We start from the raw sequence: 17,628 nt of genomic DNA on the forward strand, positions 1-17,628 counted from the left end.
CAAACTAGTTGATCTAGGAACAAAGTAGAATACGTCAGATCTTAAAAGAAAACAAAAGTGTTCAACAATTCCCTTGAAGTATTTTCTACTTGACTCTTTCTATCCCGCACATTTGTACCCAATGCTTGATAAAAGTTGCTATCGGACCTAGAGCGCGTTCAGTGGCTTATGTCCCCTTCACATAGCCGACACCGTTTTCAAACCCCGCCCACCCTCCCCGCTGGCCTAAACGTCAAGACGCGGGGGTTATTTCGTCGAGTTTTTTTTCTCCCAAGCACCGTCCTTGTACCCACCCCACCTCAGCCAGTGGGTGCCGGCCTACCGCTACCTGCTTGGGTGGATTTCATGAGTGGGAACGTTCCGACACATCTCTCTAGTGCACCGTGCTACTTGTGCTACGACGTTTTCATGGATAGTTTTCTCTTTGTGCTATGCCGTGTGCATTGATACAGTCTAAGAAAGGTAATTGCTTCTTTATTCACCATAAACAAACAGCGTGTGTGCCAACTTAGCGCTGTGGTCTAATTTATAAAGATATCACTGACCCTAACTATAGTAACTAATCACACAGTATATTAACACATTATTATTATTAGGCATAAGATGTCTCATAAAAACCTATTTTCTTTTTTATGTAATTAAATTATGTAATATGTAGGCCTATAGCCATGTTACAGACATGCCTGTATAATTTGATATATTAGATTAGGCTACTAGGCCTCTATTGTATTTTATAGGCATATAAAGGTCTTCATATATAGGCATAAGAAACATATCCTATGCACATATTTGAGATATCGATAATACAACGTGTATTTATAGGAAATATTATAGACCTAAAACTATAATTGTCTAAGTGTGTTTATGTAAGTTGTATCAATACCTAGATCTATACCTCGATCTTTATTTACGATTAAATAGGTGACAGCCTTTTCGGCATGTGATACCCTTCTATGTTGTGTCGGTCTTTAATACCTTTCTATATATTTAAAAATGAAAGAATGCTGATTAGATTTAGAAAACACTGTAACAACAAAACCTTAGGCTAGATTGCTAATTTAAAAAAAAATACCGTTCCTGTAGCGTCCAATAGGTCAGCTAGACCACATTCGTAATGAGGGGAATGTAGCACACAGCGGTAGTGGTGTGTTTATACACCTGTTGGCTGGGGAGGGGAGGTTATGCTGAAATCTACTGGGCGTCCCAGTGAAGGAAAATTTCTACTGGTGAAGGGGTGAGTCGGGAGTAGTTGATAGAAGAACCGCTCATACATGGAATGTGTCGGTCTTTTCCAAGTAAAGACTAAACATCCTCAGTGCGATTAAGGCTAAACATCCTCAGTGCTATTAAGACTAAAGTAGAACCATATTGCACTTCAATTACTTGACTAAACTTTATTTGTTTTCATATGCAATATGTGCCCCTGACATGTGTATTAAAATGACACAGAAGTTTACAACCAGAAAATAAACGAGCTCATATCCTATGTGCTACAACAAGGTGGGGGTGGTGGCTCATTGTTTTGTTACTTTGTGACCTTGATCGTAAGCGCTTCATATTCGGTTTAGATCAAGTGTTTTAACAATGTTTTATTATATGTGGGGGAGGTTGATGGCACTGTTATATTTAAAAACTTACATGACATCTATAAGGTAAGATGGGTGGCAACGTCTCTAAAAATGTTTTTCTAATACGTCCTAAACAATAAACGGGCACATTATCAATAGAACAATTACTGACTAAACTACATTTGTACAAATACTGACTTAACTACATGTGTACAAGTACTGACTAAACTACATTTGTACAAATACTGACTTAATTACATGTGTACAAATACTGACTTAACTACATGTGTACAAATACTGACTTAACTACATTTGTACAAATACTGACTTAACTACATTGGTACAAATACTGACTTAACTACATGTGTACAAGTACTGACTAAACTACATATAAACAAGTACTGACTAAACTGCATGTGTATAAGTACTGACTAAACTACATGTGAACAAGTACCGACTAAACTATATATGTACTTGTACTTAGTAAACTACATGTGTACAAGTACTGGCTAAACTACATGTGTACAAGTGCTGACTAAACTACATTTGTACAAATACTGACTTAACTACATGTGACAAGTACTGACTAAACTACATGTGTACAAATACTGACTAAACTACATGTGTACAAGTAGGCCTATTGACTAATATACATCTATATAGTAAATATGTATAAGTGCACATGTAGCAATACACATCACCCCCATCAATAAGGTCCAATTGACTCTTTTAGTCACTGCATGTTATTAGTCACGTACTGATTAGGTCACCCTGACGGGTTAGGTCACCCTGACGGGTTAGGTCACCCTGACGGGTTAGGTCACCCTGACGGGTTAGGTCACACTGACTGGTTAGGTTACACTGACTGGTTAGGTTACACTGACTGGTTAGGTTACACTGACTGGTTAGGTCACACTGACTGGTTAGGTCACACTGACTGGTTAGGTTACACTGACTGGTTAGGTCACCTTGACTGGTTAGGTTACCCTGACTGGTTAGGTCACCCTGGCTGGTTAGGTCACCCTGACTGGTTAGGTTACACTGACTGGTTAGGTCACCCTGACTGGTTATTTCTTTTTGTGTAAGCTTCATGGGTTATGATTCTGGTTACAACGATGATGAAACTGTTCACCTAAAGAATTCTGTCGCAAGTGATGTTGGACCAAACTAATCAAACCAACAATAAGATTTACAGTTAGTTGACCACCCCTTCTGCTCCCCCCCCCCACTCCTCATTGCCCGGCCCACAGTGTACCATATGCACATTGAGTTCTGCTTTAGATACCAGCTAGAATTGAACCTTGTATTACGATTTGTTTACTCGGTTCCTTATTCCTGGTTACATTTCACTATTAACTTTAACCCAAGTAAACGGTTTACAAAACTAGGGGCAGGCCACATGATTTAGATCTATTGGTCTTGAAACTCTGGTTAATAGCCAGACTCTCCTGGTGCTAGACACACGGCGCCATGTTTTTCTTACCCTGTCATACAGAAACTATTTTGCCATTTTTCTTCCCCCCCCCCCTCCCCCAACGCATCACTCCTATCATCTTGTTAACCACTCCATCTTGCCAGCCATGAACTGCTGTCTGTGTTTGAGCATCCATCACCAAACTGGACAATCCTCCTATCTTACTCTCATGTTTCCTGGTTTGTCCCCCTCACCAAACGGGACAATCCTCCTATCTTACTCTCATGTTTCCTGGTTTGTCCCACTTCCTGCTTCACTTCTACCGTGTCAGCGCCCATACAAATATGCTACACAAAATATGGATTGATAATATCAATGATAATCATAGAAAGTCATGAGACTACAATCATAGAAAGTCATGAGACTACAATCATAGAAAAATATGAGACTACAATCATAGAAAGTCATGAGACTACAATCATAGAAAAATATGAGACTACAATCATAGAAAAAAATAAGACTACAATCTTAGAAAAACATGAGACTACAATCATAGAAAGTCATGAGACTACAATCATAGAAAGTCATGAGACTGCAATCATAGAAAGTCATGAGACTACAATCATAGAAAGTCATGAGACTACAATCATAGAAAAATATGAGACTACAATCTTAGAAAAACATGAGACTACAATCATAGAAAGTCATGAGACTACAATCATAGAAAGTCATGAGACTGCAATCATAGAAAGTCATGAGACTACAATCATAGAAAGTCATGAGACTACAATCATAGAAAAATATGAGACTACAATCATAGAAAGTCATGAGACTATAATCATAGAAAAATATGAGACTACAATCATAGAAAGTCATGAGACTACAATCATAGAAAGACATGAGACTACAATCATCGAAAAATATGAGACTACAATCATAGAAAGTCATGAGACTACAATCATAGAAAGCCATGAAAGCTACAATCTTAGAAAGCCATGAGACTACAATCATAGAAAGTCATGAGACTACAATCATAGAAAGTCATGAGACTACAATCATAGAAAAATATGAGACTACAATCATAGAAAGTCATGAGACTACAATCATAGAAAGTCATGAGACTACAATCATAGAAAAATATGAGAAATCATAGAAAGTCATGAGACTACAATCATAGAAAGTCATGAGACTACAATCATAGAAAAATATGAGACTACAATCATAGAAAGTCATGAGACTATAATCATAGAAAAATATGAGACTACAATCATAGAAAGTCATGAGACTACAATCATAGAAAAATATGAGACTACAATCATAGAAAGTCATGAGACTACAATCATAGAAAAATATGAGACTACAATCATAGAAAGCCATATGATTACAATCATAGAAATTTTGATGTGTATGTGTTTATTCTGATCAGTTTGTATTTATTACTATACATGTGCGTATTTTGTACACTAATCTAGGACCGTGTGTTTATTTTGCTAATATGGTTATTATCTCGAGAATTTATTATTGACAACTAGCGTTTTTTTCTGCGCCAAAATTTGATCAGATTCAGCAGCCAACCGGCCAACCCCACACCTCGCCTATCTGCCTTTACTTCCGCCTATTTCCGGGGATTCCCTCCCCTGGGATTGTAGACCTTATCGAGTTGAAGACCTTTTGACCGTAAAGCTAATGAGACCGTTGACATGGCTGATTAATTAATGAAGAATCACGCTCGTGGTGTTAGATTCATTATGACACAAATTACTTCCTTCTTGCTATCATTTCCCCATATCTCGTTATAGAATGGTCAGCCTCGCCACTGCTCAAATCTGAGCTATTCATTTGGTCAGCTTTGCCACTGTTCAAATCTAGAGCTATTTATTTGGTTCAGCCTCGCCACTGCTCAAATCTAGAGCTATTTATTTGGTCAGCCTCGCCACTGTTCAAATCTAGAGCTATTTATTTGGTTCAGCCTCGCCACTGCTCAAATCTAGAGCTATTTATTTGGTCAGCCTCGCCACTGCTCAAATCTAGAGCTATTTATTTGGTCAGCTTCGCCACTGCTCAAATCTAGAGCTATTTATTTGGTCAGCCTCGCCACTGCTCAAATTATTTAAATATCCCATCTCTGCATTAAGACTATAGATTCGCTCGTCTCTAAAGACATCACAAGAATATATAAAACAAATTTTTTTTATTAAATATTAAAATAAAATTAATATAACATTAATGTAAGGATCGCTATATTCAATTAAAAAAGGGGAGATAAAAAACAGGGTTAATCACATCATTGATTTCACTCCTGTGAACGACCAAAGTTGGTAAGAATGGGCAGATAATTAAATTGTCTTTTAGAGATCGCAAGCTACTGATGAAGTTTTGAAGTACAATAATTATATATATATATAACCCTCTATAATAATAATCTTTTAAATGCAGTGAAAATAGAAATTAAATAAGTAGAACTTCTTTAATAAAAGCATTTGCTCTCATGAACTTTCTTTAACATTTTAGTGACGAATGCTTTTATAAAGGAACTTTTTAAAAATTGATTGTATTTTCAGTGCATTTAAAAGCTTATTATTACAAATGTTTTAATAGTTGTCTTGATGAATGTGTTAAGATATAATTAGCCAGTAATACAGTGAACTGAGCTCATTGATCTTCCATACCGGCAGTTCAACGATCAGGCTGCTCGAGTTGTTCCCCTGCCTTGTGGCGCCGTGTTTTTCCTTGGTAGTTTGTACACACCTTCTAGGCTACCCGTATGTCTGCATGACCTCATCGCTTTGCCACGCTCTTTTTTACTCAACCTCTCGGGTCACGGCAAATCACGTGGTGTAGAGTTACACGCTAGGTATGCTTACCGTGATTGACTGTTTACAGCCAGCGATCTTATGAGAACGTTCGTTTTAGCGACACACATTTTTTTTAACAAATCTCGCGTTGATTAGAAAATGAACACGACGCTCCAGGTACGAGAAAGCTTTTAGTTTTCTTTACGTCAGGCTCAGAACACCAGCCCACGCACCGTTGTCTCACAATTTCAGAACAATCAACGTTATAAAACTGCTCGAGCTACGCGCGTGTGTGTATATATATATATATATATATATATATATATATATATATATATATATATATATATATATATATATATATATATATATATATATATATATAAATATATATACAGGGGCGTAGCGAGGGGGGGGTGCGGACCGCACCGGGTGACACCATTTAGGGGGGGGTGACACTAAGGCAAAAAATAGCAAAATTACATAGAGAAAAACTTTGAGGGCGGGGGTGCAAATCGAAAACTTGAAAGTTTGTCCCCGGGAAGGGTCGCTACGCCTCTAGGGGGTGACACCATTAAGTGCCGCACCGGGTGACACCCGACCTCGCTACGCCACTATATATATATATATATATATATATATATATATATATATATATATATATATATATATATATATATATATATATATATATATATATATATATATATATATATATAATATGTAAGAGACATTTTACCCCTCGCTCCTTAACGAATTCCTGCTTAGGCCCGTTTATATTGTTATTGTGCCTTTCATTCTTGTTTATTGTATAACACATCAATCCGTCCATTTCACTCCTGGTAAAAGGCAGACGTGCCTTGCAATGTATTTCCAAAATGTTCCCATCACTCTGAACTTTTCTGTCTTTAGATTTTCTGCTCAACCAAATATAGGGCGAAGAGATTTCTTTTGTTCCTCACTTTTAAATAAATCTTAAACCCAAAAAAAAAAAAGATTGAAAGCTATTTAGAAAGCGATACGAGTTAATGGGAAATGGGATGGATAAAATCTAGGACAACGCCAAGAAGGCCAAGGCTATTTTGTAGATAACAAATGGTTAAAAAGACGAAGTGTCCATAAACCTTTGATGCGTGTGGGACTAAGGATTGGTTCAACGACAGACATCAATTTTCATTTTGGGCTCATCATCCAAAACTTATCATCGAAAGTCTATGAGCATTGATTGAGTCTGTATCTGACTTGATTTGAGCATTGATTTAACTGTTTGACTTGATGTGAGCAGTGCTTGAGTGTATAGATGTTTGCTAGGTAGCGAGTGGACAGTTGTGGCATATTAAAGATCATAGTGCGATATAGTATCTTTCCATAACCCTTACTTCTACTTTAAGAAACCTTGTCAGCGATTACATAACAAGTCAAACTCTCATTTCGGTCTTCGCATGGGGATGTTTTGTCATTGAGGTTTGTCAAATAATACTTTAATGAATCGATAGTTTTATCTATCAGGGAAAGCTTTTTTTTTTAAATCTTTAATAAAAGCTTCAAAACGTGCTTCGAAAGTGTGATATAAATGCCTCAAGCTGATTTCTAGAAAGTGGGATGCATTTCTTTGAATGCAGCAACAGTTTAATTTTTTTTCCAGAACTTTGATTTTGTTGCCCCTAATCTTGAGTGGGGGGACCGTTGTACCCACCCCTGATAGAGTGTAAAGTTTAATACACCAATCAAATCAAAGATTCGTTTTGTGATCCCACCGATACCTAATCTTTGACCAGAAACAGTTCTTACTTTGTTAAATGATGCGATTACTCGATCTTTACTGCTTACTCTTGGCTTATGGCTGCTAGCTGATAGACTGGCTGTCCCCCCACCTTGGGATCTATCTGCTACAATCTAACAGCTTCACCTGGCTGAGTTGATCCCCCGATCCTATCGAATTGTTGCCCTCTTTTTGGTTTGGGTTCACTTACGTCCAGTGTTTCGCTTAGTTGGATCCACCATTCATGGACGAGAAACACTGCTAATTAAGTGTGTACATTTTATGTTTGTTACACTATTTATGTACGATATACAGTCTTTCCACAATTAAGTGTTGTACTCTTCATGTATTTGTTACAGAATTTACGTAAGATAGACATTTTTTCTTCTATTATTCATATGTTTGTTACATGATTCATTTTTCTTTACAAAAATGTTGTGGAGCTATTTATTTATTTTTGTTCTGGCGCACCCAAAGAAAAACAAAAGAAAAAAGTTGAACATATCTTCAGCTCTGCAGACCGAGTTACGTTTCCTTATCTAACAGAGTTGTGTATCTTTGTTTCAAAGGTTCCATGGGAAGGTGTATATATCGAGGAGTTACCCTGGAACTGACATTGTTCTTTTTGACCTGGATTAAACGGATTCCATAGAAGACAGGTAGGGTTATGGGTTTTCTGGTCTGGAATCCTCCCCTGCTCTCTGTTGTTTAAGGTTGTCTGACAGACTGGGGGACGGGCGCAGAACGGTGCCAGTGGTGGGAGGGGAAGTGGCCAAGTGGTCAATCGTTGTGTGAATATAAGGTGGTCAAAGCTTGAGGGGTGTCAAAGTTTGATAACTTAATTATTACGGTTGTTTAGAACTTAAAGTTAGCAAACATGATGTATTTAATTAACTGCGTTGTACCCAATGAAAAAATTTTCCTCCACAAATTAGTCATAAAATTGAATATTCTTAGACATTAGCATACAGCTTTGAGTTTACTTTTTAGAAGTAAATAAAATGTAATATTAAATGAAAATATTGCTAGTTGCATGAGAACGATCAAACCAGCATCGATAACAGTTCACAATTCTTAAAGGAAGGAACATAGATAAATGGTTACAGCCAGGAACTATAATGCTTGTTCAGATATGGGTTGGAAGTTGTAAACCAAATTGTCAAACTGGCAAAACCAAAGGAACTGGATTATCTAACGCAAAACCAAAGGAACTGGATTATCTAATGCAAAACCAAAGGAACTGGATTATCTAACGCAAAACTAAAGGAACTGCATTATCTAATGCAAAACCAAAAGAACTGGATTATCCAATGCAAAACCAAAGGAACTGGATTATTTAATGCAAAATTAAAGGAACTGGATTATCTACCGCAAAACTAAAGGAACTGGATTATCTAATGCAATCTCAAAGGAACTGGATTATCTAACGCAAAACCAAAGGAACTGGATTATCTAATGCAAAACCAAAGGAACTGGATTATCTAACGCAAAACCAAAGGAACTGGATTATCTAATAAAAACCAAAGGAACTGCATTATCTAATGCAAAACCAAAGGAACTGGATTATCTAACGCAAAACCAAAGGAACTGGATTATCTAATAAAAACCAAAGGAACTGCATTATCTAATGCAAAACCAAAGGAACTGGATTATCTACCGCAAAACCAAAGGAACTGGATTATCTAATAAAAACCAAAGGAACTGCATTATCTAATGCAAAACCAAAGGAACTGGATTATTTAATGCAAAATTAAAGGAACTGGATTATCTACCGCAAAACTAAAGGAACTGGATTATCTAATGCAATCTCAAAGGAACTGGATTATCTAATGCAAAACCAAAGGAACTGGATTATCTAACGCAAAACTAAAGGAACTGCATTATCTAATGCAAAACCAAAAGAACTGGATTATCCAATGCAAAACCAAAGGAACTGGATTATTTAATGCAAAATTAAAGGAACTGGATTATCTACCGCAAAACTAAAGGAACTGGATTATCTAATGCAATCTCAAAGGAACTGGATTATCTAATGCAAAACCAAAGGAACTGGATCATCTAATGCAAAACCAAAGGAACTGGATTATCTAATGCAAAACCAAAAGAACTGGATTATCCAATGCAAAACTAAAGGAACTGGATCATCTAACGTAAACCCATTGGAACTGGATTATCTAACATAAACCGATTTGAACTGGATTATCTAGCGTAAACCCATTGGAACTGGATTATCTAGCGTAAACCCATTGGAACTGGATTATCTAGCGTAAACCCATTGGAACTGGATTATCTAGCGTAAACCAATCGAACTGGATTATCTAGCGTAAACCTATTGGAACTAGATTATCTAGCGTAAACCCATTGGAACTGGATTATCTAGCGTAAACCAATCGAACTGGATTATCTAGCGTAAACCAATCGAACTGGATTATCTAGCGTAAACCTATTGGAACTAGATTATCTAGCGTAAACCCATTGGAACTGGATTATCTAGCGTAAACCAATCGAACTGGATTATCTAGCGTTATCCTATTGGAACTAGATTATCTAGCGTAAACCCATTGGAACTGGAATCAGAATAAAAAACCAGACGGGTGAGCCTGTCGTAACAGGTATAGCTCTCACGTGATCTGAAGACCTGGCATGGAGGAGTCAGGTGTTGGGGGTCGGGGGGGGGGGGGGGGGGGAGACAGAAAGGTCACATGATGAAAGCTAGGATCTGCGAATGCTTCTCTGAGGCTGTAAGATGAATAATGACTGTGACAGTATGGCCCATGTTCTTTGGCAGTAAACCAGCCTTTGGCAGTATACCAGCCTTCGACATTTGATCCTAGTTTGGTATGAGGTCAAAGCTCACTTCCAGTGTGTTGGCTGTAAAGTATAGACTAGTGTCAGTTCTGAGGAATAGACTGAAAGTGTCAGGTCTGAGGTATTAGACTGAAAGTGTCAGGTCTGAGGTATTAGACTGAAAGTGTCAGGTCTGAGGTATAGACTGAAAGTGTCAGGTCTGAGGTATAGACTAGCTGAAAGTGTCAGGTCTGAGGTATAGACTAGCTGAAAGTGTCAGGTCTGAGGTATAGACTGAAAGTGTCAGGTCTGAGGTATTAGACTGAAAGTGTCAGGTCTGAGGTATAGACTGAAAGTGTCAGGTCTGAGGTATTAGACTGAAAGTGTCAGGTCTGAGGTATAGACTGAAAGTGTCAGGTCTGAGGTATAGACTGAAAGTGTCAGGTCTGAGGTATAGACTGAAAGTGTCAGGTCTGAGGTATAGACTAGCTGAAAGTGTCAGGTCTGAGGTATAGACTGAAAGTGTCAGGTCTGAGGTATAGACTAGCTGAAAGTGTCAGGTCTGAGGTATAGACTGAAAGTGTCAGGTCTGAGGTATTAGACTGAAAGTGTCAGGTCTGAGGTATTAGACTGAAAGTGTCAGGTCTGAGGTATAGACTGAAAGTGTCAGGTCTGAGGTATAGACTAGCTGAAAGTGTCAGGTCTGAGGTATAGACTGAAAGTGTCAGGTCTGAGGTATAGACTAGCTGAAAGTGTCAGGTCTGAGGTATAGACTGAAAGTGTCAGGTCTGAGGTATAGACTAGCTGAAAGTGTCAGGTCTGAGGTATAGACTGAAAGTGTCAGGTCTGAGGTATAGACTGGCTGAAAGTGTCAGGTCTGAGGTATAGACTGAAAGTGTCAGGTCTGAGGTATAGACTGAAAGTGTCAGGTCTGAGGTATAGACTAGCTGAAAGTGTCAGGTCTGAGGTATAGACTGAAAGTGTCAGGTCTGAGGTATAGACTGAAAGTGTCAGGTCTGAGGTATAGACTGAAAGTGTCAGGTCTGAGGTATAGACTGAAAGTGTCAGGTCTGAGGTATAGACTAGCTGAAAGTGTCAGGTCTGAGGTATAGACTGAAAGTGTCAGGTCTGAGGTATAGACTAGTTGAAAGTGTCAGGTCTGAGGTATAGACTAGCTGAAAGTGTCAGGTCTGAGGTATAGACTAGCTGAAAGTGTCAGGTCTGAGGTATAGACTGAAAGTGTCAGGTCTGAGGTATAGACTGAAAGTGTCAGGTCTGAGGTATAGAAGGTCTGAAAGTGTCAGGTCTGAGGTATAGACTAGCTGAAAGTGTCAGGTCTGAGGTATAGACTAGCTGAAAGTGTCAGGTCTGAGGTATAGACTGAAAGTGTCAGGTCTGAGGTATTAGACTGAAAGTGTCAGGTCTGAGGTATAGACTGAAAGTGTCAGGTCTGAGGTATAGACTGAAAGTGTCAGGTCTGAGGTATAGACTGAAAGTGTCAGGTCTGAGGTATTAGACTGAAAGTGTCAGGTCTGAGGTATAGACTAGCTGAAAGTGTCAGGTCTGAGGTATAGACTGAAAGTGTCAGGTCTGAGGTATAGACTAGCTGAAAGTGTCAGGTCTGAGGTATAGACTAGCTGAAAGTGTCAGGTCTGAGGTATAGACTAGCTGAAAGTGTCAGGTCTGAGGTATAGACTAGCTGAAAGTGTCAGGTCTGAGGTATAGACTAGCTGAAAGTGTCAGGTCTGAGGTATAGACTGAAAGTGTCAGGTCTGAGGTATAGACTAGCTGAAAGTGTCAGGTCTGAGGTATAGACTAGCTGATAGTGTCAGGTCTGAGGTATAGACTGAAAGTGTCAGGTCTGAGGTATAGACTAGCTGAAAGTGTCAGGTCTGAGGTATAGACTGAAAGTGTCAGGTCTGAGGTATAGACTGAAAGTGTCAGGTCTGAGGTATAGACTGAAAGGGTCAGGTCTGAGGTATAGACTGAAAGTGTCAGGTCTGAGGTATAGACTAGCTGAAAGTGTCAGGTCTGAGGTATAGACTGAAAGTGTCAGGTCTGAGGTATTAGACTGAAAGTGTCAGGTCTGAGGTATAGACTGAAAGTGTCAGGTCTGAGGTATAGACTGAAAGTGTCAGGTCTGAGGTATAGACTAGCTGAAAGTGTCAGGTCTGAGGTATAGACTGAAAGTGTCAGGTCTGAGGTATAGACTGAAAGTGTCAGGTCTGAGGTATAGACTAGCTGAAAGTGTCAGGTCTGAGGTATAGACTGAAAGTGTCAGGTCTGAGGTATAGACTGAAAGTGTCAGGTCTGAGGTATTAGACTGAAAGTGTCAGGTCTGAGGTATAGACTGAAAGTGTCAGGTCTGAGGTATAGACTAGCTGAAAGTGTCAGGTCTGAGGTATAGACTAGCTGAAAGTGTCAGGTCTGAGGTATAGACTGATAGTGTCAGGTCTGAGGTATAGACTGAAAGTGTTAGGTCTGAGGTATAGACTAGCTGAAAGTGTCAGGTCTGAGGTATAGACTGAAAGTGTCAGGTCTGAGGTATAGACTGAAAGTGTCAGGTCTGAGGTATAGACTAGCTGAAAGTGTCAGGTCTGAGGTATAGACTGAAAGTGTCAGGTCTGAGGTATAGACTGAAAGTGTCAGGTCTGAGGTATAGAAGGTCTGAAAGTGTCAGGTCTGAGGTATAGACTAGCTGAAAGTGTCAGGTCTGAGGTATAGACTAGCTGAAAGTGTCAGGTCTGAGGTATAGACTGAAAGTGTCAGGTCTGAGGTATTAGACTGAAAGTGTCAGGTCTGAGGTATAGACTGAAAGTGTCAGGTCTGAGGTATAGACTGAAAGTGTCAGGTCTGAGGTATAGACTGAAAGTGTCAGGTCTGAGGTATTAGACTGAAAGTGTCAGGTCTGAGGTATAGACTAGCTGAAAGTGTCAGGTCTGAGGTATAGACTGAAAGTGTCAGGTCTGAGGTATAGACTAGCTGAAAGTGTCAGGTCTGAGGTATAGACTAGCTGAAAGTGTCAGGTCTGAGGTATAGACTAGCTGAAAGTGTCAGGTCTGAGGTATAGACTAGCTGAAAGTGTCAGGTCTGAGGTATAGACTGATAGTGTCAGGTCTGAGGTATAGACTGAAAGTGTCAGGTCTGAGGTATAGACTAGCTGAAAGTGTCAGGTCTGAGGTATAGACTGAAAGTGTCAGGTCTGAGGTATAGACTGAAAGTGTCAGGTCTGAGGTATAGACTGAAAGGGTCAGGTCTGAGGTATACACTGAAAGTGTCAGGTCTGAGGTATAGACTAGCTGAAAGTGTCAGGTCTGAGGTATAGACTGAAAGTGTCAGGTCTGAGGTATTAGACTGAAAGTGTCAGGTCTGAGGTATAGACTGAAAGTGTCAGGTCTGAGGTATAGACTGAAAGTGTCAGGTCTGAGGTATAGACTAGCTGAAAGTGTCAGGTCTGAGGTATAGACTGAAAGTGTCAGGTCTGAGGTATAGACTGAAAGTGTCAGGTCTGAGGTATTAGACTGAAAGTGTCAGGTCTGAGGTATAGACTGAAAGTGTCAGGTCTGAGGTATAGACTAGCTGAAAGTGTCAGGTCTGAGGTATAGACTAGCTGAAAGTGTCAGGTCTGAGGTATAGACTGATAGTGTCAGGTCTGAGGTATAGACTGAAAGTGTCAGGTCTGAGGTATAGACTAGCTGAAAGTGTCAGGTCTGAGGTATAGACTGAAAGTGTCAGGTCTGAGGTATAGACTGAAAGTGTCAGGTCTGAGGTATAGACTAGCTGAAAGTGTCAGGTCTGAGGTATAGACTGAAAGTGTCAGGTCTGAGGTATAGACTGAAAGTGTCAGGTCTGAGGTATAGACTGAAAGTGTCAGGTCTGAGGTATAGACTAGCTGAAAGTGTCAGGTCTGAGGTATAGACTGAAAGTGTCAGGTCTGAGGTATAGACTAGCTGAAAGTGTCAGGTCTGAGGTATAGACTGAAAGTGTCAGGTCTGAGGTATAGACTAGCTGAAAGTGTCAGGTCTGAGGTATAGACTGAAAGTGTCAGGTCTGAGGTATAGACTAGCTGAAAGTGTCAGGTCTGAGGTATAGACTAGCTGAAAGTGTCAGGTCTGAGGTCTGAGGTATAGACTAGCTGAAAGTGACAGGTCTAGGTAAGCCTATAAGTCTAGTGTGGACATGAGTTTAGGCCAGCCTTAGAGAGCATGTAGCATTGAACAAAGCCGCTATTGTGTCTTTTGTTTAGTAGACTGGAGTCAGTTTTGTCTTGTATCGCCCCTAAGTAAACATTAATTAGCCGGCTGATCGTTTAGATGACTAGGAAACTATGACATTAACACAAGCAAACTATGATTTAAAAACTAGCATCTATCTCTGTCTGATGGCTGTAATAATTATGACATTATCACTAGCAAACTATAACATTAAAACTAGCATCTGTCTCTGATGGTTGTATTATTAATGACATTAACACAAGCAAACTATGACATTGACACAAGCAAACTATGACATTAACACAAGCAAACTATGACATTAACACAAGCAAACTATGACATTAACACAAGCAAACTATGACATTAACACAAGCAAACTATGACATTACCACTCATATTTTCCACTTTCCTGCCGCGGGGCCAGCCGCGGGTCAGGAGTTTGCCATTACTAATGACTGGTTCGACCAGTACTCACACACACATCTATGGTAAGCGGCTACAGGCAACCTATTGATGGCAGCAGTAGTGTAGACGGGGGTGGGGGGGGGGGGGGGGGGTGGGAGGAGGGGTGAGCTAAATGACAACTGGTTCACATAAGGAGGGGCGAGCTAAATGACAACTGTTTCACATAAAGTTACATACTGCACACGCCACTGATGAGGGGTCAAATACGTGTAAGCGGTCGTGGTAAGCGTCTACTAGCCACACACGGCCACTAGCCACACACGGCCACTAGCCACACACGGCCACTAGCCACACACGGCCACTAGCCACACACGGCCACTAGCCACACACGGCCACTAGCCACACACGGCCACTAGCCACACACGGCCACTAGCCACACACGGCCACTAGCCACACACGGCCACTAGCCACACACGGCCACTAGCCACACACGGCTGTGGTAAGCGTGCACTAGCCACACACGGCCACTAGCCACACACGGCCACTAGCCACACACGGCCACTAGCCACACACGGCCACTAGCCACACACGGCCACTAGCCACACACGGCCACTAGCCACACACGGCCACTAGCCACACACGGCCACTAGCCACACACGGCCACTAGCCACACACGGCCACTAGCCACACACGGCCACTAGCCACACACGGCCACTAGCCACACACGGCCACTAGCCACACACGGCCACTAGCCACACACGGCCACTAGCCACACACGGCCACTAGCCACACACGGCCACTAGCCACACACGGCCACTAGCCACACACGGCCACTAGCCACACACGGCCACTAGCCACACACGGCCACTAGCCACACACGGCCACTAGCCACACACGGCCACTAGCCACACACGGCCACTAGCCACACACGGCCACTAGCCACACACGGCCACTAGCCACACACGGCCACTAGCCACACACGGCCACTAGCCACACACGGCCACTAGCCACACACGGCCACTAGCCACACACGGCCACTAGCCACACACGGCCACTAGCCACACACGGCTGTGGTAAGCGTGCACTAGCCACACACGGCCACTAGCCACACACGGCTGTGGTAAGCGTCTACTAGCCACACGGCTGTGGTAAGCGTCTACTAGCTACCATCAATGGCTGTTGCCAAATAAATGTGTTTAGAATAGAATATCTTTAATTAGACGCTGCTCAACTAGTTTGGGCAAGTCTCTCTAAAAAAGTCGAGTAATGACATCAAGTGAATCCTAGCGCCGGGCAGTCCGCATGATATCCGGGGAAAGAATTGATTCAAGACAGCCCTTTTTATCCACGTCTCTCTCGCCGTCTCCCCCCAGACCCTGGCTTGACTCTCCAGCGACCCCTGATTTCCTTTGCTTTCACGGCCAGATTTGCTTCCAAATTTTAAATTCTTTCTGATCATTGGTATCTCGCTGGCTGGCCTGGGCGCAAATCTATTTTCTCATGTGTGAGACCATAAGAGGGTTTCAGGCGCATGAAAGACTTCCAATTTGATACCAGACAAGTAAATAAGGGATCACATCAGAAAGCGTGCAATATGTAGATGAGATGGAGAGGAAGGTTATGAAAACAGGTTATAGGTCTGGTCCATGGGATGGATTTAACAAGTTTACTTTTAAAACATGTTATAGATCTAGATCTATTTATAGCTGGTCCATGGAATGGATTTAACAAGTTTACTTTTAAAACAGGTTATAGATCTAGATCTATTTATAGCTGGTCATTGGGACGGATTGAACAAGTGTACTTTAAATTCACAACTAGCTGACAATCAAGCCTGTTCTTAATTAACCAACATTCAATAGGCTTAAGATAACCTGCAAAAATATAACTGCACTCTCTGTAGTAAGTTCCTATATAAGTAGCCCAATTTATTGTGGCTGTATTTGTTATAACTAACTTGGATATAACTAGGCTCGATAAAACTACATAAACATAACTCATCCTAATATAAGTACCTTAAATATAGTGTCGACTTGTAACTAGCCCCAAATAAATTACTTGAAATGTAATTAACCCCGAAATAACAACAATCAAAGTAATACGTGTATAACTAATAGTAATGTGTAGCACGCCATTGTAAAGGTCGGTAGTGTTCAAGACAACTTCAACAAAGAAACACATTTTTTACCTTTGAATTGATACCAGGTTAAATCATCGGATGCCTAGAATGTGCTGACTATTGAATGGCTGCCATAGTAAAATTGTATTCCTTTATTGTTTCCTGTTGTTGAGACGAATTCAGATGGTGCTAACGAATACTGCCGTCTATTGTAGTTTATCCTATGCTGGGGCATTGTTGGCTAGTTTTAACTTTTATTATTTATTTATATATTTTCTGACTTTTCCTCAAGCTCTGGAAAAAAATTTTCTTAATAAAAATGAGTTTAATGCGAAGTGAGATTGTGAGGCTTAATTTTCTATTCATGAAAAATATCTATGAAGCTCAGATAAACGACACACGTGACATATATACTTCATCTGTTTATACACTAAATGATTTGATATAGGCCTGTTATAAAACGGGACATTTATACTTTATCTGTTTATACACTAAATGATTTGATATAGGCCTGCTATAAAACGGGACATTTATACTGCATCTGTTTATACACTAAATGATTTG

At 40.4% G+C, this 17,628-nt stretch overlaps 1 long non-coding RNA gene across 1 annotated transcript in view; it reads left to right on the plus strand.

Moving 5' to 3' along the window:
- Nucleotides 1–281: 281 nt before the first annotated feature.
- LOC131951683 (uncharacterized) overlaps nucleotides 282–17,628 on the plus strand; it is an 87,775-nt gene continuing 70,428 nt past the window's right edge. Inside the window, exons 1-2 of the long non-coding RNA XR_009388433.1 lie at nucleotides 282–462; nucleotides 8,109–8,198. This is a non-coding gene — a long non-coding RNA (uncharacterized LOC131951683). The remainder of the gene's footprint in view (nucleotides 463–8,108; nucleotides 8,199–17,628) is intronic.

The sequence above is a fragment of the Physella acuta genome, unplaced genomic scaffold (assembly GCF_028476545.2).
Source record: "Physella acuta isolate Inbredline_101_S28 unplaced genomic scaffold, ASM2847654v3 ptg000821l, whole genome shotgun sequence".
In the NCBI taxonomy this organism is placed as follows: domain Eukaryota; kingdom Metazoa; phylum Mollusca; class Gastropoda; family Physidae; genus Physella; species Physella acuta.